General features: G+C 37.0%; 1 protein-coding gene across 1 annotated transcript in view; it reads left to right on the top strand.

Moving 5' to 3' along the window:
- The first annotated feature begins 2,048 nt into the window (after nt 1-2,048).
- Nucleotides 2,049-25,934, top strand: part of LOC120631669 (G-protein coupled receptor moody) — a 152,173-nt gene continuing 128,287 nt past the window's right edge. The window contains exon 1 of the mRNA XM_039901338.1: nt 2,049-2,080. The gene's annotated coding sequence lies outside the window, so the exon portion shown is untranslated. The remainder of the gene's footprint in view (nt 2,081-25,934) is intronic.

Raw genomic sequence — 25,934 nt, forward strand, 5'->3', positions numbered from 1 at the left:
TAGCTTCTGCCCGCGACTTCGTCTGCGTGGAGTTCAGTTAACAGATTTTAATCCTACCACGGCAACTATTTGAGAGATCGGTAGAGAAATTAAATGTCCTTTTCCAAAGCATAGGTGTCATACCAAAATTTAAAGATGTCTGGCCGCAGCTTAGCTCGTAAACAATTTTCAATTTTCCCTCTGGAAATACTAGGATAAACTGAGATAAACGTAGCCCTTGTTATTTTCTATGTCAAAGGCTACATGCATGTAAAATTGTATCTAAATCCATTATGCCGTTTTTGCGTGATTGAGTAACAAACATCCACACTTTAACATTTATAATATTAGTAGGATAAGTAAGTTGAATTCATATTTAGATAAATTGATATTAAAACTATAATTTAAAAATCCTATCATTTTTCGAATAAAAAAATACGTTACCCGATCCATTTTTACTTATCCTATGCTTTGTCACCAAAATATTTCACGTCTCAATGATATCGTATCGCACTGTCAATTTTGTACAGAAATTACGTGCGACAAATAACATCTAAGAAAAATATCTAAGACACCGACTACCATGTTACGATATATAAGATATATTTTGTCAGTATCTTAATTTAATCCCTTGGGAATTTCTCGTATTCCTGGAATAATAAGAAGCCTATATAACTCCGCCTTCTGAACTATATTCATACAAATACTTTATCCAAAACTAAGAAATTAACACATACACCATCATCACCAATCCATAACAGTCCGTTGCAGCACGGCTAACATGAGCAGGTGACAATTATATCCTCGGGGAAAGGACACAAATTTATCTTACAGCTTTATCAACTCTCAGAGCACTGGCGCACAAAGGGAAATAATATCCAAATAATATATGTGTATTAATAAATAGGGGTAAACTTCTCCTATTCCATGTTCCAAGGCCTCTACCAACGGAAGGATATGCCCACAATCACCACGTGTGGTAATCGGGTTGGCGATCGTTGTAGATTGTAGTAGTAGCAAAGAGGACGCTAATGCCCGTGCTCAGTCATATTCCGTTAGTCGCCTCGGACACCCGCGGTAAGAGGAGGGATTGTGACTACTGCATTCTAGTCACCATACGGCACATACAATGAATATTTTCCACATATTTTTTTTATAATTATTGAGTGTTGAACACACGCGGCATAATTAACTTTGTTAAAAAAATATCAAAGTAATTATACGAAAATGAAGATCACATTTTTTGAATCTCGTAACATTTGAAGTCCCTCGTAATTATCTTCATATCACCATTTCACAGTAACTGCCGTGTCTGTCAAAAAAAGTAATTAAAATCTTAATCGCGGCGTGCGAATGTAGCGGCATCCCTCATAAAGTTGAGTGACCCCGAGGCGACATTTCATAAAAACTCCGGGAGGCTGAGCAAATGCGGATAATTTTTCAGCACCCGTAGACCGTAGAACTGCTTCTGAAATCTGAAATCAGTCGGCGCCGAGCCATGCTTAGAGGCGGACGCACCGTTACCTCTCTGAGCTTTTAACTCTACGTGCCGCGTAAATAACATCGATCCTACTTTCAGAAACTTTCAAGTTCTCCTCTTCAATAAAAGAATAAACTTTTGAGTGTTATTGTGCTTGTACAGTGTTTTGTATTACTTTCTTTTACTAAAGTTTTTATTAGAGAAAGTTTTTGTTCGCATTTTATTTCCAAGATTTATGACTATTGTGACAGGCCGCTTATAAAACGATAATACAAACTTTGTTTCCTAGACTTTACTGGAATCTAAAACGAAGAAACAATTAAATAATATTTGTAATTTGAAATAGCATAAAGAAAACCGTTGAAATCTGTATACCATACACGTTAAGATAACGTAAATTGTAATAGACATTTCAACGGTTGGCGTTGTTTAGACTTTTGTGCTTGCGGAATATAAATGATTGGTTGGTTACATTTGTTTTGTAACAGTCAGTGAGTTATTTGTGTTTTGATCAGCCCGCTTCCTTAACATCGGCGACATCGAGCGGAAATCGTCGAATTCGAAACGCATAAAGCAGTTTGGAAATAACTTCGGAGCCAGCGCGTCCCTTGCAGCATAACAGTGAGTTTGCCACGGTTTGTTTAACATCCCACCACGTGTTTCTATTACAGATCATAACAATTATAAGGAACCAGCTGTTACTCGCGTCTTCATCAACGTACAATTACTTAACATCATATTATGCTTTCTTTGATCGTTGGGTTTCCATGTGACTAAGTTATTTTATTATTTAACTAGCTTATGGCCGCGACTTCGTCTGCGACAGAATTGGACCTAAAACTTCGCTCGTTAACAATTTTTAATCTTATCACGGGAACTAGCATAGGTGATAGCATACCAAATTGCAAAGCTGTCTGCCCGCGGCTTAGCTCGTAAACAATTTTCAATTTTCCCTCGGGAACTCCTTAAGGAATCGAGATAAAAGGTAGCCTGTGTTCAGGTAGCCATGTCAAAGGCTACATGCATGCCAAATTTCATCTAAATCCGTTCAGTCATTTTTACGTGATTAAGAAACAATCATCCACTCTTTCACATTTATAATATAAGTAGGAAGTAGGATTAAATAAAACAAAATCTGTTGTTATTAGATACTGATAAGTATATTGCCCATTTTCATCTCGGTCATTTTAGAGGTTTAGTTATTCTTATTATAAGGTAGCCAAAACAAGATACATTATAAATTGTCTAAGCAAGTCGTTATCATCACAATATATAAACTTGATTTCGTATATATATAAATATAATCACCGTATTTAACGTGTTCATTAGTGTGTATATTTATTTTTTATATATTAGATTAAATTTATATATATGTGAATAAAATAAAACGTTGTCGCATATTGTGATGAAAATAGGATTCAAGGTAACAAGTTTTGGTGAAATTAGTTTTTTTAACCGACGGTGATTTTAAGGAAAACAGTTTGACTTGATAAAAATTTGCCTACAACGTTCCATGACCAATTGAATTCATACATATATAAATATATTAACTATTCACGAACTCGCTTACACAATGGCACTAAATATATGGATTTCCGGAAATCCTGCCCATTTTAATCCTCTCATAAGCTAATTTCGGCCTCATATTATGAGGCACCCTTTCACCTCTTTGCTTCTTCGAAACGTAGTGAACAAACTCCTAGCAGAGCTCTCGAAGCCGGCCACCCCACCTGGTTACGCTGGCGCAACCGGTCTGTTTACCGGCTAAACAGCCCAAAACTATTTTGTGAAAAAAACGATATACCTCGTCTGGTGGTTTGCAAATAGGATTAAAGGTCGATTCCCTATGGACTAAAAACTATGAGATATTGAGTTTTTCTGTTAAAAAATCTTAGTACAAACTCGAGGTAGGGAATGGCCTTGCACAGCACGTTATGCAGTCGATTCTAGTTATTTCCACTAAGAAGTGATAATAATCGTTGAAGCCAACCAATCCGCACAGAAGCAGCGTGGTGGAAATAAGCTTCAAAAACCCTCTCTTCTATTGCTATGACAGAGGAGGCCTGATCTCCACTATTGGGCCTGAAGATAATGATTATACAGCACTATTTGTCACACGCGTTCTACGTCCGCGTTTATTACGGGTTTTTGCAGATCCCGTGGGAACCGTTCGTTTTCCTAAAATAAAAAGTAGCCTATGATACTCTCCGTTCTCTCAAATGACAACATTATTATTACTATTAATATTAATCGATTTGATAGGTTAGGGCATAAAGAAGGGATAAACAAAGAAACAGACAAACAATTTCGCATTTATAATTAGCATTTCACTTCCTACGGGTACGTGAACTTATCATTTTGCTAACTATATTGGTGTGTTATTCATGTTGGCGCGTCCCACCTGCTATTTCACATCTTTGATCTTGAATATCTTGTATACAAGGTAAACTTTATAAGCGTTTCACATCAGCAGTTTGAATTATTCCAAATATATCTCTGAACACTATTAAAAAAAACATATATATATATATATATATTACGACAGTCACACTCATCGCCATCTAGCCCCAAAGTAATTGTAGCTTGTGTTATGGTTACTAACATAACTGATGAATGCTTTATGAATTATATACGTAAATACTTATAATATACAGATAAACACCCAGACACTGAAAAACTTTGATGTTCATCATACAAAATTTTCCCAGTTGTCGGAATCGAACCTACAGCCTTGTACTCAGAGAGCAGGGTCACAGGGTTTATTCATAATATTGAGATTCGTTTATTCATCTGGTGTTAAAAGATAAATTATTAATTACATTTTTTAAACCCCTGATGAAATTCAGTACTCATTCGATTGAGTCTTTCGCTAGCGGCAATGACTGAATTACTGACATATACTGCAGCGGCGCCGCGTCTCTCGCATTCGTTATAGGGCATTTCTTATACACAAAATTTTCACCTATACCCAATGCAAGACGAAAAACAGAAGATACCGTGTAATCTAAACTAGAGGTTTCCTGCGACTTCATTCGTGGCTAAGCTACCACTATGCAAAACAGCATGTCGATACCTCAGATTGCAACATAAACAAATCTATATCACGGAAACGGTAAATTATCCCGGGACAAATTAGTAGCCTGTGTGATTCCAGACTATAATCTGTCTTTTTGACAAATTCCATCCAGATTCATCCAGCCGTTCTGACGTGTTTGAGTAGGTTTTTTTTTAATTTAATAATTGATGGACCGAGCAGATAGTCCACCTGATGGTAAGTGGAAAACCATCGCCAATAAACAGAGAAACACTTGGCAGAACATAAAAGAAACGAACATCCTGCTGCAGTAGATGTAAAGCCTCATGTACCTATAATTACACCGGCACCTACGGCCTTCAGACAAATGCTTAGCGGCAGAAATAAGCATTATGGTACTTCCCCGGACGAGCTCTGTCACAAAAATTTCAACTACTACAAAAAACACAAACGGCTATCAAACATTCATCCAAACTTTTGCATTTACATTAGACGTAAGAAATTCTTTCTTTTGTTTGTTTTTAAGCGTGGCTAGACCAATGAATAATTAATTAATATTTTGTCGGTTGGTTTTTAATTTATGTTGATGATCCTTCACTGAAAATTTGTTAAATTTAATTTTCACTCTTATAAATATCACAAGAATTTTTCTGAGAAGCTCTTACTAACTCAAATTTAATAATAAAGCATTTTAATATTTTCATTGAACCTTAATAATTTTTTTTTATTGTATAGGTCTCATTGTAAACAGTAGCACGCATGCACTCACATATATGATCCAGTTTGTAACAAGTAACTTAATCAATGAACCGTGAGTTTAGAAATGTAGTGTAATATAACTGTAGGTACATTAATTTTTAATTAATTAACCAAAATGGGGCGAAACGGGGTGGAAAAAAACTTAAAGAATTCCTGAAATATTTGTTATTTGCCAAACACACTTTAACTTTTGGAAAATCCTTAAACATATTACATGCGGTTACCCGTGTCTTCATCCGTGTAAAACTTCTTACAAGTAAATTTTACGCATACTATCTTTCGTCCGCTATTTTATCACCCACGGCGTCCATCCGTGTCATTCAGTTCATTTTGCGTTCCTTCTGACTTTTTTTTTTGTTCTCAAATTGTAATGGTCCGTTAGCGTTATGTATAAGTTAAATATCTTCAAACCTTCCTTAGCTAATAAAGCTAAGCATTAAATATTTTCTAAATTTAATTATTAGTTCCTAAGATTAGTGCGTTTAAACAAACAACTAATCAGCTTTCAAATAAAAATTTAAGCTTTATTTACTATACTCCGCAAAAGCAGGAGAACCTGTAAGATGTTATTTATAATTTCTCACATCGTTTTAGGTACTCCACACCAACCAGACTTTCCGCAATGTACTCTTTACGCACGTTTCGCTACGACACCTCAGGAAATGTTGACTTTACAATGAATACAATTATTCATTGTAAAGTCAACATCCCCTGAGGAAATAGAGAATTATAATATGTTTAAGAATTATATAAATATAATTTGCACCGTCGGAGCCTTTTCGTCAAAAATCCCTCAGTGCCTGAAGACCAAAGTCTTCGAACAGTGCGTGTTGCCAGAGATTACTTACGGATCTGAAACGTGATCGCTTACTATGGGCCTCATAAGAAGGTTTAGAGCCACTCAGCGGGCGATGGAGAGAGCTACGTTGTGAGTATATCTACGTGATCAAATTAGAAATTAAGAGAACCATGGAAGAACCAGAGTTACCTACATAGCTCAGCGAGTCGCAAAGATAAAGTGGAAATGGACGGGGCACATAGCTCGGAAAACTGATGGACGTTGGGTTTCCAAGGTGCTGGAATAGCGACCCCGCACAGGTAAACGCAGCGTTTGTCGGCCCCCAACGAGGTGGTCAGACGACGAGTAACTGGGAGCTGCTGGAAACAAACGGCCCAGGACCGTGGGTTTTGTATCTCCCAACAAAAGACCTATGTCCAGCAGTGGACTGATTGAAGTGATGATCATGATGATGAAATTACACAGATTCACCAGCTTCTCGCGGAGTATTGTAAATTCAGCTTCATTTTCATTGTACATGTTGCGCAAAGTTATGTTTCTTCTATCCAATATTTAAACAGCTTTATTATTATTGTAGATGTTCTACGGTCACATACAGACTTCCTTAGTTCACATGTTCCCATATAATTAGCAGGCAACACGCAATCACTGAATGATTACATTATTTTGTATGTGCTTATGAATCAACCGATGCGTGCCAAATTTAGCACTTCCTTAATTGGCTGCCATATTTTACGCTCATTTTATGGCAATTTATATGCCATTCATCAATAGTCCATAACAGTTTTCTGTTGGACCAAGAAATTCTGGAATAAATTCTTATCAATTATTCCATGTAAGCAATTAAAATTGCTTTAACGGTGAAGTAAAACATCGAGGGGAATCCTGCATGCCTGAGAGTTCCACATAATGTTCTCAAAGGTGTGTGGAGTCAACCAATCTGCACTGGGCCAGCGTGGTAGACGGCCTAAACCCCTTCTCATTGTGGGAGGAGACCCATGATGTGATGATGATTATTTATTTTAAACCCAACATTTTCTGAGTATGCTCCGGTGTCGGAGCGAAACGTGCGTGCGTGGTTTTCGCAGATTTTAGCAATTTAAACTTTAATGTTGACAGTTTATCAGGTAATTCCGCAAAGTCGAAGAAGGAAGGAAGGCCGCATAACATAAAGGAAAAGTAACAGTAAGACGTAATGATTGCTTCTATCCAATATTGGAAAACTGAGTGCTTTGTGTAATATACACTCACTTTTCGACGGTTTGTCGCTGTTGTATGAGCGGTTGTCAACCACCTGTCTTAAAAGGATTCTCGAGTACTTCGGTCACATTGCCAGAAGAGATGGAGACTATCTTGAAAAGATAGTGGTCACTGGCAAAGTGGAAGGAAAGAGACCTCGAGGACGTAGCCCGATTCGTTGGTCGGATCAAATCCGCACTGCTCTCGACACCAAAGTGCATACGGCTTTAAATGTTGCTCAAAGCCGAGTCAAATGGCACAAAATCGTTCAGAATTTGTAAGTGGAAGAGGTCGCGACCCTCAGCAATGAGGAACACGACGTAGAGAGAGAGAGAGAGAGAGAGAGATGAGCGGTTGTGACAGACGAGATATCAACATCAACGAACCAAGAAACTCTCTGTAGTCAAGTGAGATTTATTTTTAAGTATCATCATCATCACCATCATTATAAATCGATCATCAGCCCACTGCGGACTTGTAGGCTTCACACACCTTTAACAACATCATAAGAATATATATATTATATATTATATTCTATGTTATTGTCCTTTTTTATGATTATTTTGTTATTGTTTAGTCGCGAGGATTCAGTGACGACGAAGATAATGGGGCTGGCTGAAAACCAGTGCTAGCTAACTAGTTTGCAGCTATACTGAGCCAGCTCCTTTGTCACACATTTTTTTTTAAATTTTTATACTTTAACAATTATTTTATTACACAAATGTAATATTTTACACAAATGTGTGACAATAAATACGATTTTTCTTTTAATAAAAAAAAAAAAAAGAACTCTTCGAAAAGCAAGCAATATTTAATTGCTTAAAACGTATATAACTCCGAAAAGTTTGAAGTTTTAGCCGCTTTTAAGTAGGTAACTTACTTTTAAATATTTTGAATTCATTATGCTTATAATTTTTTTAATTACAAGACAAGTAATATCAACATGAGTAAACGACAAATGCTAAGAAATTATCTTATAGTAATTGTATAGATATATAGGTTTCCATGGCAGCTTCAAAACCGATCACTAAATCGCTCGGACATATTTATGGCTTTGCCGAAACTAGATCACGAACGCAACTTGATAAGGGCCATTAGTTTAAAAAATATCATTTATTTAGAAATTGCGAGGAAATGATGTAGCACAGATATAGTGAGTATCGCAGTTTACGGTCAGTAGAATAAGAGCTTTTTGTGAAAGAACTCGTCCGGGGATTAGTTATACCACCATGGTTATTTCTGCCATTAAACAACATTGTTGTGTTCCGGTCTGAAGGACGTGGTTGCCGTTGTTATAACATTTACGAGAGACTTAACACCAACGCCTGTTGATGGACACAGGGTGGCACTTTGTTGACGTGTTTCTTGCATGCCCTGCTCATGTTACTCTGTTGCGATGGTTTTTAAAGTCAAAGTCAAAGTCAAATATTTCTTTATTCAAATAGGCACTTATATGGCACTTTACATTACATGTAAAATATGACATAGAAGTGAGTTGATGGTAATAACTAAATTCGTTAAATTTAAACTAAAGCTACGAGGGTTCCAAACGCGCCCTGGTTTAAGAAGAAGCCCACAACAAACTTAGCCGGTTGTTTTTTTTTGTTATCACCATCACACATTGTCATTTAAAACTATTAAAGAAGCAACCTGGTTAGAGCAACAATTTAAACCCGTTTATCGTTGACGTAGTCCTTAGTACTATAAAATTAGTCCGTCAAATATTACCATTGAAAAAAAGGTCAATAGAAACAAATTTCTGTTTAACAATTTGTGTTAAGTCTGTCTCCATATATGCCGGTATTTTACAAGGAAAAGATTGGCATGTATGGAGACAGACTCTTCTATATGGAATATACTTTTGTATTCAATTTTGGTATGCCACCGCACCTCATGTTGTGAACCATCTTTGTATCTGTGCATTCAACCATCAGTTTTCTATTTCCGTTTTACATTTTCGAATAGCAGATGAACTTTGTCATCCGTTCTAGACATACGCGAGATATTTTCCCTACCACCTGTCAAGTAAACACGCCGTATTACTACTTAGTAACTAATACTACTAACACAATGTGTCATCTCTTGTTTCAAAGTGTATCATTGTGATATGGACGTTTGAAAAGTAGATCGAAACTACAATTTCCGCCAACTTGTGTACGTTGTTTTGTTATACTTTTCTTTTTTTCTATGTACTTTTTGTGTTGTGCAATAAAAGTATATTCATTCATTGATTCAATGTTTCCTACTAGATGGAGCTACTGTTGCTTTAAGACTGATATAAATGTACTACTGTCTGACTGATACTAATGTCGGCATCGGCAGATGGAGAGCCGTAGCTTAGTGGTCAAAGTGCTCAGGCCACGATTGCCAGAGAGTCACAGGTTAGTCCGGTCGCTTCCTAGAATTTTTGGATGCATTTCAAATTTATAAATATTGATATTTCCTTCAAGTGTAGGTAAAAACACTATTAAAATTATAAAATTATGTTAAATATGTCTGTGCCATGCAAACATTAGCTATACTGATATTCATCAATAGCATATATATATATATATATATATATATATCTATATATATATATAGCTGGACTTAAGGCCTCTCCTAACGGGAGGGTTTGCCAATAATCACCAAGTTGGGTATAAGGGTTGGTGATCGCAGTAGATAATAGTAGTGCACAGTGTTTTTGACCAGGGAATGCATAAAGAAGGAAGATGGCATAGAATGGAAAAATCCTTTGCATTTATGATTTATTAAAAAAATTAGGGGTAGCAGTGCATTTATGCATGTATGAAGTGCACGCCACTGAGTAGTATCACAGAGGACGCTGCTGCCCGTTATCCGTTATCTTCCCTTAGTCGCCTCGTACGACACCCGCGAGAAAGGAGAGATGACAACTGTATTCTGATCTGTCGTCACCACACGGAACCTATGAGCTATAAGTGCGTCAGGTCAACTTTGGCACCGATTTTGACCATTGCCAGGCAGGCATCTTGGAGACGGAAATCAGATACTTTTTATCATGGAGATATCTTGCGTCATGGAGAAAGACACATGTTACTTTTAAGTCAAGGAAATTAACAATTCCAGCGGAATTCTATAAAAATACAAATAAAGACAGACAAAGTGGTAGGCAATCATTAGTAGGATATATATATAACTAATAAGTATGTGTGTTTGTCGTTTCGTTTTATAGATGGATACTCAATAAGTATATCTACGTAAGCAGAAATGAACTGAACTTCAGCACCGATTTTAACCATTGGCAGAGAGGCATATTGGAGGCGGAAGTAAGATACTTTTTATACCGGAGATATCTTGTATCCTGGAGACAGTCACAAGATACTTTTTAGTCCAGAAAATTAACGGTTCCTGCAGACTAGCACAGAAAGGAGACAATTATATCCACAGATAGGGAATATAATTATCGTGTCCACTTGCTATAAGCATTGGAACATGGAATAGGAGAAGTTTAAGCCCGTTTATTTTTACACATATTTGGATATTATTTCCACTTGTGCGCCAGTGCTCTGAGAGTTGATAAAGCTGTGGGAGTGGATACATTTTTATACTTTCCCCGGGGAGATAATTGCCTCCTGCCCAAGCTAGCCGTGCTGCGGGATTTAATAAAAATACGAACAAAGTAAGACGAATTTGCGGGCAATCGCTAGTAGGGTATATAAATAACTAATAAGTATGGGCGTTTTATCGTTTCGTTTTACAAATGGATACTTAAAAACCATATAAGCAAAAATTAAAATGTATTAGAAAAATTTACTATACTACAGTAATGACAGCGACAATGTTGGCTGTCCTCACATTGTATAATTATGCTTATATAAACAATTTAGACTGAACAAATATGCAAACTGAAATTTAGATGTAGCTCGACACTTTTGTCATTTTTTATTCAGAATATAGGATCGCTTGCAAAAATTGTTTGCAACAAAAAACTAAAATGTTTTTGTACCGCATCATCATCATCATCATATCAATCAGATTACCGGCCCACTACAGCGCACGGGCCAACCACAATGAGAAGGGGTTAAGGCCGTAGTCCACCATGCTGACCCAGTGCGGACTGGTGGACTCCACATACCTTCGAGAACATTATGGAGAACTAATTATTTTCCGTTACCGTTAAAACAAGTGATATTTTAATTTCTTAAAACGCACATAACTTAGAAAAATTAGACTGGCGTGCTGGGATTCGAACTCGGCCCCCCGAAAGTGATGTCGAGCTCCTACCCACTGGGCTATCACCGCTTTACAACGACGTCCCGCAACGAAAATCTTGCTAGCAAGATTTATTTATCAATGGACTAGCTGTTGCACGTGACTTCGTCTTACTTACGGTTTTTTACGCGACAACCGTCAATAATTTTAGTACAGAACTTTTTTCTATCTTCAAATTTTATAGGCAAAATTTTGCTAAATTTGCTTTTCGTTTTTGACGACCTCTCTGGCGCAGCGGTGAGCGCTAAGGTTTTAAGTTGGAGGTCCAGGGTTCTGTTCCCAGCAGGTGCAATTAACGAATTTATTATTTCTGAATTTTCTCTGGTCTGGTCTGGTGGGAGGCTGTGGCCATGGCATAAAAATATAGCCTGTCATTTCTTCTTGATAATTTAGCTTTCTTTTGGTTAAATAATAGTTAAAATCGATCCAGTAGATAGTTAGCCTATTGGGTAAAAACAAACAATAAATAATTTATCTTTATATTATTAAGTATAGAATAGTATAACATTACCTTTGGCTTAAAAACATCAAAGATAGCGTTCCCGGTACGTATTTATTTCCATAATGTCTGTCACGCTTGTCTACATTAATGTTATGTATTGTTCCAGGAATTTTTATCTTTTATTTCTTTACGAGTCTTTCCGGTACAATTAAATTGGTAACTCATTTTGCAAGCACTCGCTGGCATACTGATTGATCTCTTTGGCATAAAGGTGCCCATGCACGGGGCAATCCATCGCCCATACATATATCGTTAAGTAATTTATTATGAAATTATAAAATACAATACTTAATAATATTCCTTTTAACTTTTAGTAGTTTTAGTGATTAGCTAACTTTAGTGCGTAGGGATAGGGATAGGGATTGGAATTATATTTTTAGAAAAGATTACTGAACAAAAAAAAGTGATTTATTATTTTAATTGCTATAATTAAAAAGGTCAAATTTCTTCCTCGGCGAAGCGGTGAGCATTCTAGTTTTAAGTAAGAGGTCCTGGGTACGATTCCCGTTAGGAGAAATTTGGGATTTTATAATTTCAGAATTTTCTCTGGTCTATTGAGGGAGGCTTTGTCCGTGACTGTATGCAATTGTAGTGGAATAAAAATCGGGGATTGCATGCAGTCTGGCTCGTCTCCTGCTGGAATCCCACTCGCATCGTGCAAACGAAATAGCTACCACCGCAAACTATAAACCAAAGTTACTCGGACAAGAAATTCACAAGCTACATCACATACTTTCAGAAGTTACTGAGGCGTTTTTGCAAGAGCTTTATGATACCAACTCCCATTAAAAACAAGTCATTACGATCGCGCGTAGCGACCGTTTTCACATGTGCAGACGGTAGTTTTTAGCAGAATTGCGTGCAATCAAATCGCGCGACGGATGGCTGGTGAATAGGAGCCCTATTAATGTAATAATATAACATTACTAGCGGTTTTCCACGAGTTCGTTCGCGTACATACTAACTTCTAATAGGCACATTAATATCGCAGGACAATAATTTTCAGCAAGATATAAAATTAGGAACTCTGTTATTTGTATTGACGACGTTTACGCGGCGCTTGCGTTACAGACTCCAGGCTCATGGCGATCGGGAACGAAATATTTTATTAATGTCTGGTTCCAAATATTAGTCCACACGTCGATGTCACACCCACGTAGTCGGTCCAACGGCTAATTCTTTCGATTCAAAAGGGCCATAGCGTTTCGGTAGGTACCATGCTTCTTCTTAACGTCAATTGATAACTGATTTCAAAAAGGAGAAGGTTCTCAATTCGGTTGGTATTTTTATTGGTACCATATTTATACGTAAACAGTTGGATGGGTTATATTATTTGTATTTATACTTGCCTGGTATACCCACTCGTGTGTATACGAAATTTTTTGATGGATTTTACATATCATTGCCGCATGTGGCTGAAATCATGATCCGGATATAAATAAGAGTAAATAAGTATGTACATAATAGCGATAAATTAAACACAAAGTATGAATAGTTATCTAAATCGGATACGATATCGGTAAGTGGGTAATAAATTTTGTTATATGTTACTCGTAGCGTTTATAGTTTTAATTAAGGTAATTGTAATATTTAACAAAAATGAATATGTAATAGAATGTTATTTCATGCTACATGAACTCGGTCATGATACTGGATGGTAAAAATTAGAGATAAACCGAGTACCTACATGCTTCGCCGAGTAGCCGAGTGACGAGAAGTAGAGGAGCGAAGAATATAGAAGCGTTCAGAGGTTTATAAAGACGTAGCAGCCCGGACTGCGAGCGAGCAGTTACTCTGCTCCCGAAGCAGGTAATGATTAAGTACGTCTCGTATACATAAATTATGTGTCGTTTATGCAAGATTAGTAAGTCTCATGTACAGGTCGCATGTCTTTTATGTAAGTAAAGTACGTCTCACAGACAGATCACAAGTGCCTCTTATGTATCTTTTGTACGTCTCGTATCCATAAATTAAGTGTCGATTATGCAAGATTAGTACGTCCCATGTACAGGTCGCAAGTGTATATTATGCAAGCATAGTTCGTCTCGTATACAGGTCGCAAATGCGTCTTATGCATGTTTAAGTACGTCTCGTATACATAAATTAAGTGTCGTTTATGCAAGATTAGTACGTCCCATGTACAGGTCGCAAGTGTCTATTATGCAAACATAGTTCGTCTCGTATACAGGTCGCAAGTGTCTTTTATACATGTTTAAGTACGTCTCGTATACATAAATTAAGTGTCGTTTATGGAAGATTAGTACGTCCCATGTACAGGTTGCAAGTGTCTTTTATACATGTTTAAGTACGTCTCATATACATAAATTAAGTGTCGTTTATGCAAGATTAGTACGTCCCATGTACAGATCGCAAGTGTCTGTTATGTAAGCATAGTACGTCTCGTATACAGGTCGCATGTGCCTTTAATACATGTTTGAGTACGTCTCGTAGAAATAAATTATGTATCGATTATGCAAGATTTCTACGTCTCTTGTACAGGTCGAAGGTGCCTTTTATGTTAGTTCAGTATGTCTCGTATAAAGGTTGCAAGTGTCTCTTATGCAAATTTAGTACGTCTCTTATACAGGTTGCAAGTGATTTGTTAAAATTGTATTCATGCCTTATCCAATAAGAACATATACGTGAGAACCCTTTTCACTCTCACTCACTCAATATTAGCCCGGTACCTATCTTTAACTGTTACACATACATACCATACATGTTTAAATGAACTTAGTTGAGAAGAAAAAAATCCTATGTCGCCTGTCTCATTGGTTATCATGCAAGACTAAAGATCATAAGGTCCTGTGTTTGCGTCTAGTAATAGCTGGCCAGTAATAGTAAGGAAATTAGTTTTATGTCTACAAATTGTGCGTACCACCCCGGTGTAATAAAATTTGCGAAGCCCATCCCCGTGCCTCAGAGAGCACGTTTGGGCCCCAGTTAAAGCCCACTAGCCCGCATTTTTATAGATAGCTTGTATCCTGGAGACAGTTATAGGAGATCTTTATTCCAAAAAAACGGAACATAATCGGACCAAATATCGGGCAACAGTTAACTCTAATGAATATTCTAAATGCGAAAGTGTGTTTGTTTGTTTGTCTTTCTATTACGTTATTAGTTAGGGCGATATCAACCAATTAACTTTATTTTCGGCACAGAGTTAGTTGAAAGGACGAAGAGACGATTTCATATCCGAGGAAATCAAACAGTTTCTACGGTATTTGAAAGAAACCTTAATAAACGCGGAAGAAGAATAGATGCAACAGCTTGTATTTTATGTGTGGAAATATGAAACTATACCACAATAGATACGGAAGAACATTTAAGGAACTAAACGCAAGCATACAAAGCGAGTACAACTCGCTGTAAATATTATATTTCCCAACATGTGTGGTATTACCGTTACAAAATGGCGCAAAGAAACTGCAGGATGTTACCGTCAAATTGTTTTCAATTTTAGCTCACTTGTCTATATTGCTTGATTTATAATCAGATGTTATATCACGTATGATATCGTGTTAGTCAACGTCAAAAGGCAATTTATGGGCGAATAAAATGCTTTTATTTTTCGCATCAAAATCAAAATTTATAACGCTGTGCATCTTGCATTGAAGAATTTATGCAAACAAATGTATTTAAATCGTTATATTATATACCTACCAGATGTTTAAAAGCGGTGGTCACCTAGTAGATAAGGATTCGGATTCGGAGACCGAGTGCGAGCCCCGGCACACACTGATTAATTTAATTTAAGCAATTTTAATATCACTTGCTTTATACGGTGAAGGAAAACATCGTGAGGAAACCTGCATGCCTGAGAGTTCTCCATAATGTTCTCAATGGTGTGTTAAATCTACCAATCTGTACTTGGTCAGCGTGGTAGACTACGGCCCAAATCTTTCTCATTCTGGGAGGAGACCCGTACCCTCGGACCCCAGTGGGACGGAAATGGGTTGATGATAATGACGATGAGAAATTTCCTACCTAGTACGACTCTTTGTGACAAAGCTCGTCCGGGGAAGTAACGCTATGATTATTTCTGCCCATAAATAGCATTGCACTTTCTGCAGCTAGCGCCAAAAGCGTTGTTGGCACATGACGCTTAAAACCTATGCGTGAGGTAAATGGACACAGGGCGGCACTTATAATTACAGGCACATACCTAAAAGGCACATGCCTCAGGTTAAAATAAAGTAAATTTGTGAAGAGAAAGAAAGAAATTTCGACAAGCGTTATTACGAAATAAGATATCAAAGAAATGTACACTAAGTTAAATTTTATTGTGGTATTATGAAATAGAATTTAGTTTTATGTGTACGAGGAATATGTGTTTAAATGTAAAGAAGGTTTCTCACGGCGGGTGATAAAACGATCGCTCTTGATGTCCTGATCTCTCTTCTTAGTCGAGTCTTGACAGAGTGGTCGTGGCTGCTGTGATGAATTGCATGGCGTTAGGCTTCATTGGATCACCGATCGATCGTATTACCGATCGTCACATCGACTCGACGACGGAATCGTCCTGATCTAAACGCGTGTAAAAATCTTTTGAGAGACTCTAGGTGTCACGTGCACTCTATGGATTAGTGGTTTTATATTAATAATTGATGATAAGTTATATGATGGTATATGATGTGGTAAACTATAGCTTATAAACAGAGCTATACTTCGCAGGGCATGCGAGGCACACGTCCTTCAACATGGCGCCAGATGTCGTTCAACCTGAGGCGTAGGTGTTAAGCCTCATCTGTACGTTGCCGTGGTTGCCGGTGGCAACCACACACTTAAGACCGGAACGCAGGATTGGAACAATGCTACTTAACGATAGAAATTAGCATCGTAGTAGTAGTGCACCAGGCGATACTGCTACTACTTTACCTACTCCAATTACTATATTAGGTGTACTAAAAAAGTTTTTTTTTTAAATATTTTAATATTTTAATATTTTAGACCCGGTAAATTAAACACGGGAAGAAAATTTGGGTGATGTCTGAATGAAAATGTCCCTAAGTTATAAAATATTTTTCAAGTAATATCCACGGAAATTGGTATTTTGCCATTCGGTTAAGAACAAAGAAGTAGTTTTAAAAATTAAACATTTAGAATAAAAAAGCCCTCATTTTAAGTTCAAAAATTGTAGAAAAATAATTCATTTTTCAAATTAAGTTTGTTAATTTACAATTTGGCATAGGCGGGAAATTTTCTTAAACTCAATTCATATCAGAAATTCTTCGTATGCAAAGTTACTGGCATTATTTTATAATAAAAATTGCAGTACTTGCTTACATATCTCCTATATTCTACTTTTTTCTCCCGGGAAACGTTCTGATTGGCCAGAGTAAAAGCGCGCGAAAATAGTAACTTTAAAATCAGATACGATTTGGTATTTTTAACATTTAAGACTAAAATTGTTGCTAATATCGTATCACAAATAATAAATGACAAAAAATCATGAAATTCGGCCATCCGACTTTGTGCAACCTCCCGGTGCACAATAATAATTACAAAAATTCCCTCTCTCGTGAAGATAAGTTTTTTAACGACGTCGTCGTTACTTTCTAGAACCGTGAGAATCCAGCATTATAGTTTTTGGCCAGTGAAATTTTCAACTCATATCTCTATATTATTTTCAGTACAAAAGGGTGCTATGTGTTAAACTAGGTAAACAAATGGTCCATTTGGGTGTATATCGCGCCAAAGGGTTTGAGTTATTTCATAGATAGGGATTACTGTTTACTGTGTATTATATTCTGTTACTGTTACGATTCCTTATGTGCATACAGCTATTGGGTCTTCGCTACTTCGTCCGCATACACCTTCACATACGTAATGACGGCCGATTGGCGCAGTTTGCAGCGACCCTGCTTTCTGTGTCCAAGGCCGTGGGTTCGATTCCCACAACTGGAAAATGTTTGTGTGATGAGCATGAATGTTTTTCAGTGTCTGGGTGTTTATATGTATATTATAAGTATTTATGTATATTATTAATAAAAAATATTCATCAGTCATCTTAGTACCCATAACACAAGCTATACGCTTACTTTGGGGCTAGATGGCGATGTGTGTATTGTCGTAGTATATTTATTTATTTATTTATTTTTTTAGTAATAATTGACGGAGAGCTTCACAGTGCATGCAGAGAGCACGTTCTGCAACATTCCAGCTTTTATCTATAAATTTGAGACGTAGGTGTTAAGCCTTATAACACCGGCATCCACACCCTTCAAGGAACACAGCATTGCAACAATGCTGCTTAGCGGCAGAAATAAACATGGCGATAGTACTTTCCCATACGAACTCTGCAGAGAGGCTTTCATAAGTACATATTTTATCAATCATTTCTGTAATTAATCTAAAAGAAAACCAACAACAAACTCAGGAGGGAATTTATTTTGCTACTGCCATCTCATACTGTCACTTAAAACTAAGTTCCCTAAGGATAACGTAAATGATAAAAAAGGTAGGCTACCTTTTCTATCGTTTATATAACCCTTTGTACTAAACAGGATTTTTATATAAAGTTACGTTTAATAAACGAACTTATCGAGAGACATATACCGAAGGTGTAGAAAAACTTGGCGGCCGATTGGCGCAGAAAGCAGTGTTAGCAGCTTTCTGAGTCTAAGGCCATGGGTTCGATTCCCACAACTGGAAAATGTTTTTTATGCTCATGAATGGTTTTCAGTGGCCGGGTGTTTATATATATACATATATATATATTATAAGTATTTATTTATATAATTCATTAACATATTCATCAGTCATCTTAGTACCGTTAACACAAGCTACGCTTTGGTGTTTTTACTTTGGTGTATTGTCGTAGTATAAAGTACTTTATATTTCTTGCTTTATAGTTGATCAACAAACTCGGTTATTTTGTTAAAAAATGTTTTCACTTTACCTATCCATTAAAATTTAATTTAGGTTTTTGAGAAAAAAAATATATTACAAGTTTTTACAATTTTTGAAAATACTAAGCGGGTGAAATAGCATGGAGATTCTTAGTTTTTTTTTTTTCATTAATTGTAATTTTTTTTCATTAATGATTCATAAATTCGGCATTTTACGTCAGTCATAAGCAGTAATAGGACCGCGGGAAAATTTTTTACTGTCAATCTCACGGAATATCAAAAATTCTTTGAAGACGAAGTTGCTGGTATCCGCTAGTTTGCTACATTCGCGACTACCGGACAAATCTGCACGGTGCTATAAATAGATCCTTACCTCTTAATCATTCATCATCATCATTTCCCATCTATTAGGTCATAGGAAATATGTGATTAAAGTAAATATTTGACTAAAGTAAATTCATACACGAATGCCATTCCACTCGGTCTTCTTTTTATAGTGCCATCTCCTATCAGAGGCTGGCAACTATTAGGGTTAAATAAACTTTATTAACAGCTGCTCTAAACAGTGCCTTTGAGTATAAACCACTGGCGTAAATTTTTCAGCCGGCATATTCGCCTTCGACCTACGCTTGCCCTTAATCTTGCCTTGTATTATGAGTTGGAACAAGTCGTACTTTGGATTGCGCATTATTTGTATTACAAATTAGTAATTCATGCTAAATGTTCATGCTCTAACACCTTTGTGTTATGAAGTCTAGAGCTCTTGTGTCGGAGCAAAAATAACAGAGTGCATTTGAAAGATCTGTGTGATTTGTATGTTTGTCTGTAATTTTAGCAAATTGAGCGTCGAGTTCATTTTATAACAATTTTAATTTGCCTACAAGAATTTCAACGGCATAAGACGTGAAAATTGTATTTGTAATTGTACCATCATAAGATCTCTTTTGAAATTAATTGTTGTTTGTCGGAATAGACGTGCTGATCAATGTTTAAGTTTTTACTGACTACGGGATTTTTTTCCCTTATTTGTCTTCTTAATTAGTTCGCTAGGAAGAAAATCGTCTTGCAATGTTACTCTTATCTTCGCATTTTAGAAGTAAGTTATATTTTTAACAAAGCGTTTTAAATTTCTAACTACTTGTTTCCTTGTTAAAGAACCTTAGAAAGAGATAGTGAATTAGTTTGTCAACTCCACAAAGACAGGGAGATTGTAAGCATGCTTAATTTTACATCTTAATATACTATGGGCCTCATAAGAAGGTACAGAGTCACTCAGCGGGCGATGGAGAGATTAATATTGGGAGTATCTCTACGTGATAAAATCAGGAATGAAAAGATCCGTAGAATAACCAGAGTTATCGAAATAGCGCAGCGAGTCGCAAAGCTGAAGTGGAAATGGGCGGGGCACATAGCTCGGAGAACCGATGGACGTTGGGGTTCCAAGACTGTGCTGGCTGACTGGTGCTGGAATGGCGACCCCGCACCGGTAAACGCAGCGTTGGTCGGCCCCCAAAGAGGTGGACCAAACAAGTCGCTGGGAGCCGCTGGAAGCAAGCGGCCCAGGACCGTGAATTTTGGAACTCCCTACAAAAGACCAATGTCCATCATCACTTCAAGTGATGATGACGACAATACAATTACAGCGGCTACGAGCAGACAGACTTGACGTTAAAAAAATGCTTAGAGCTTTCTTGAAGTAAATATTTTTTTTTTGTTTTAATTTTACAACATGCATATACAAACTTAACACACACATAACGATTTGATATTACACACATATATCACAGTTGTGGACTTGGCGGCTTGCTCAGGCAACTGAACTGAGATGCCATGAAAACCGTGATAGTGGCAGAAGAGTTTTCTTACAAAATAATAAGCAAAAGGTAAAAAACCATTTAATTGTAATATTATTAATCCAAAAGGGTCATTGTTTGAGTGTTTGTCTCAACCAGTCTACCGATATCGATGACATTGGCATTTACTTGGCACATTGGCACTTGCATTCTGGAGAAGGACAAAGCATACGATTAATTTCGCAGAGGTGCATTTTTATGCCGGCTCCACAGCTAAACTAATCTTGATAACACTTTGCTTTAAGACAGGATGCATCCTGGTGAAGGACGATACTTACTCATATTCGATTTGGCCAGTTCAACCGGAACGTGGCCGGAAACCTGCATGCCTGAGAGTTCTCCATAATGTTCTCAATGGTGTGCAACCAATCCGCAATGGTCCAGCATGGTGGACTACGGCCTTAACCCCTTAAGGCTTAATGTGGGTGGAGTCCCATGCTCTGTATTGGGCTGGTAATGGGTTGATATGATGATGACGATGATAATATTTCATTTAGGCACTGAACCTTACGAAATAAAATTGAATACATAAAATGAAGATAAAATATTTTACATAATAGGTTTATTACATCATAGAGAATGTTTAATCAAGTTAAACATAACCACTCAGTCATAGACAAGCCATAATGTTTTTAATCAAAAGTTGTATGAACATATAAAAATATCTAAGCTTATGTGAGACAACGAATGTATCACAACGTCACTGTTTTAGCAGAGTTAAACAGCTACATTGTTTTGCGAATCAAAGAGGCGTACCATTTGGGTTATGTCTCTATCACGATTTCATCTCATCCATTGCCCGTGGCACAGTCCTCATTCACTTTGGATTTTTAAAAATCCCACAGTAACTTTTTATTTTCCCGGTATAAAATGTATCCAATGGCTGTATCCAGAATCAACTATTTCTATGCCAAAGATATTAAAGCGGTCGAGCCATGCAAAGGCAACAAATGCTTTTTTATTAAATCCTACGGGTAACTTTCAGGAGTAGCTTTTCCGGGATAAACATCATCCTATGTCCATCTTCAGGAAGAAAGGTACATGTTTTTTGTTTGTTAAGTTTCATCAAATCGAATCACGGGTTGTGCCCAACATAGGCCAAGGCCGTGGGTTCGATTCCCACAACTGGAAAATGTTTGTGTGAAGAACATGAATGTTTTTCAGTGTCGGGGATTTTATATATATTTTATAAGTGTTTATATTATTCATAAAAATATTCATCAGTTATCTTAGTACCCATATCACAAGCTACGCTTACTTTGGGACTAGATGGCGGTGTGTGTATTGTCGTAGTATATTTATTTATTATTTATTTATAAGTTCATCATATCAACCCATTACCGGCCCACTACAGGGCACGGGTCTCCTCCCACAAAGGGTTTATGGCCGTAGTCCACTACGCTGGCCCAGTACAGCTTGGTGGACACCACACACCATTAAGAACATTATGAAAAACTCTTAGGCATTCAGGTTTCCTCATGATGTTTCCCTTCGACATTTTAGCAAGTGATATTTAACACTCAAAACGCACATAACTTTGAAAAGTTACAGGTGCTGCTGGGATTCGAACTCGGCCCCCCGAAAGTGTAGTCGAGCTCCTACCCACTGGGCTATTACCGCTGGCACATACACTGCTAGCTGGAACATAGGTTAAAGACAAACAAATAAACACACTCGTATTAACAATAATAAAAAGAAAAAAGAGATGAGTAAATAACCTTTATATAGAATCTAAACAATTTGAGCATCACTATTCTTAAGTAAGTCTGGGATAGTTTACTTAGGCAAAAGACAGACATAAAACCCAGTAATCAGCGTCTTTTCACAGCTTACGGATAAGTAAAGAATCGAAAATCTAATATACTAAGGTCGTCTGACACTGAAAGTTGAAATTTATGCTTATACGTTTAATTTGAATATCGTAGACGTTTCAAAATGGCGATTCGAAGATAAATTGGGAATGGAAAACTTGGAAACTTTTGATTCTGCATCAGTGGGGCCCTGGGAGTGACAGCCGAAAGTTTAGACAAGTCAAGGCCCTTGAAGAAGATCTGAGCCTTAATTCAATAACACGAAAAACTCTCGGTACGATGCCCACACAATTCGTTTGATATTCCAAATATGTGTTTCAATTCTCAGAGAATATTTTGTCCAAAATTGTCACTTTTACTTTTTGCCCGGGACATGGCATTTTTCATCGCGGATTTTGATGTACAACGCTAAATTCACCCACCTTTTTTAGGATTCCCTAATAAAATGAACTACCCTTATATTAGTTTTCGTTTAGTCCATCCTTGTCTGTCCGTCCGTCCAAATACAAATGGTCAGTAGATAGACATCCTACCAGCCACTTTTATGCCACATGCTGTTTTGCTTAGTAACTTTAAACACTGCAATAAAGATAAAGCAATAATAAAGACACTTGTAATCGCTACAAAAATATGTTCCAAAAAAAGTAAACAAATTCATCGCTCGTTCTTTCAATAAAAAAAAATAATCATGTATATTTTTTTACATGATTATTTTTTTTTCGAAACCGGTTTGTTATTATGTTATTTTAAATTTAACCATTTAGGTATACGGTGAAATAAATTTAGCGCTTAAAAAATAATAAGCGACTGAGAAATAGTAGTACAGAGCTCGTCCGGGGATGTTGACTTGACCAGTGAAATGGATTTTGCCAAAAGCATATTTCGCTATTGGCAAGTCTAACTTTTAGGAGCTTAATAAAATGGACTGCATACCAGTTTTTACTGTCAGAAAAGCGCTTTCGTATTTGTGCACAGATTTTTAAATAGTACGGCTAAGAAAAGTACATTTTAAGTTTTAATATTCTTTTTTTAAAGAGCTTGACATAAATCCCTCTTCAAGTGCTTTTTTCTGAAACGAAACAATTTATAACAACTTCTCGTCGGAGAGAATTTTTATTGTAGGTACGAAAGGAACTTAATTTATTTACTTGGGCGTTTTATTAGTTTCCACTGGGGGATCTACAAGTTTGGCTATATTCTTTAACAGCGAATAATTATTATTTTGTTCATTTTCAACAACAATAATAATAATAATAAATAATAAATCAATAAATATACTACGACAATACACACATCGCCACCTAGCCCCAAAGTAAGCGTAGCTTGTGTTATGGGTACTAAGATGACTGATGAATATTTTTATGAATTATATATACATAAATACTTAGAAAATACATATAAACACCCAGACACTGAAAAACACTTAATGCTCATCACACAAACATTTTCCAGTTGTGGGAATCGAACCCACGGCCTTGGACTCAGAAAACAGGGTCGCTGCCCACTGCGCCAGTCGGCCGTCTAACAATAACAATATCTACCACTAAGACTCTTCAGGTCTCCTCTCAGAATGAGGCCCTCCTCATTAGGCCGTAGGCCAACATACTAGCCTAGCGCAGAATGCTATTCACATTTGAGAAAATTATGGAGAACTCTCAGGCATGCAAGTTTCCTTACGATATTTTCCTTTACTGTTTAAGCAAGTGGTATTTTGGGAGGGAGTTGGAACGCTTGACTAGTTCGATAATGTACACTCTTAATTTAACTTCAAATATTATTCTGGGCGTCTCTGAATAAGGCAGTGTACCATGCAAAATTCGTACGTCATACATCGTTATACGTAATCAAAGCGTAGCGGGAATTCGCAGTCTTACACATAGGCGACTCATTCATACGCATTTTAGAACTAAATAAGATAAATTAGGGACAACGGTGTCCTCACAGCTGCCATATTATCTCTTCCAGGCTATTGCGCTCTACCTTTGATAAGAACATGAAGTATTAAGTAGTAGTCCCTAACTACGACCTCGGTTGTAAGGTTTTTACGAGATAGATTTGCACTTTTTTTTAATTCAACTACAAGGATGCAATTTTAAAGGTAGCGGGTAAGCTTTTGAAGGCTATGTATATTGAACTCCGTTTCGGGAAACGGTTTCTACTCGGCATCATACCGGAACGCACATCGCTTGGTGGCACGTAATTGGAAAATTCTAATCCGCCATTTTGTGGCGGCGGCTAATTCACCTTTCAAACGTAAAAAAAAACAATCAAAATCGGTTCATCCGTTCGGAATTACGACGCCACATACACGAAGACACAAACATCTGTACACAGACGCACACTCAGATACATTAGATGCATGGTAGGATTATTTATCTATGAGCATAATATTAAAAAACAAAGTGTTAGGTGAAAACAAAATCTTTATAGAAATAAACTTATAACATAAAAATGAACATTTGATTAACGCCAACAGATGTTTCATAAAAATGTCACCGAAGTTCTTGATTATTTCTAAAGGCTTTCGATTATAATATCAGGGAAATCTATTACAAGCTGTCACGGACATAAATCTGTTCCCAAATCCCCACACTTTTTGCATGCCAATGATTCCAAAATAAATTGGAATTGAATTTTGGACATTAGGTTCGTTAATTCGCATTCAGTGGGCGGTTATCAAATCAGACCGGGTAAGTTAAATCACGTATCTCAAAGTATTGGCCTGAATAAAAATGAAGCTTTGTGTACTTTCATGATTATATTCCGGGAGTTTCAAAATTCATTTGCGTGCTTAAAATTAATTAATGTTAATGTTTTTTTTTTTCGGTGACGTTTGGGAAATCTTCTGATAAAAAGGTACCCGACTTTCTGGGGAAGAAATAAGATTACGTGGAATTTCTAACCACTCGACAAACGACATTAAGCGAGTCGCGGTTAGCCGCTGGACATAATCGCCCAGGAACAAAATCCACGATCCTGGAGCGCCTTACAAAAGACCTATGTCCAGCAGTGGACGTCAAACGGTCGAAGGGCTGCCTTTGGGACTTGATGGGAGGCTCCGGTTTCTCCTAAAAACGCACCGGAAACACAAACATACTAAAGAAAATCTAAATTTACCCTGTCTGTTTGCAATCATTCATTTGGTAGCTTTTTGTGACAGAGCTCGTTTGGGGAAGTACCACTGCCATGTTTTTTTCCGCCTAGAGGCATTGAGTGAGCTGGGTGCCGGTCTGAAAGCGTGACTGCATAAAACTTGACTCCACCAAAACACTGTCAGTCTATTAACGTACCACCCTCAGCGAAGGCAAGGGTTTCAGAGCATGGACCCACTAGCTGCTCTTATTGATGGCTAAAACGACATTTAGTAAGGGTTAGTGATAACAGCTGATATCGA

This window comes from Pararge aegeria, chromosome 18 (assembly GCF_905163445.1).
Source record: "Pararge aegeria chromosome 18, ilParAegt1.1, whole genome shotgun sequence".
Taxonomy (NCBI): domain Eukaryota; kingdom Metazoa; phylum Arthropoda; class Insecta; order Lepidoptera; family Nymphalidae; genus Pararge; species Pararge aegeria.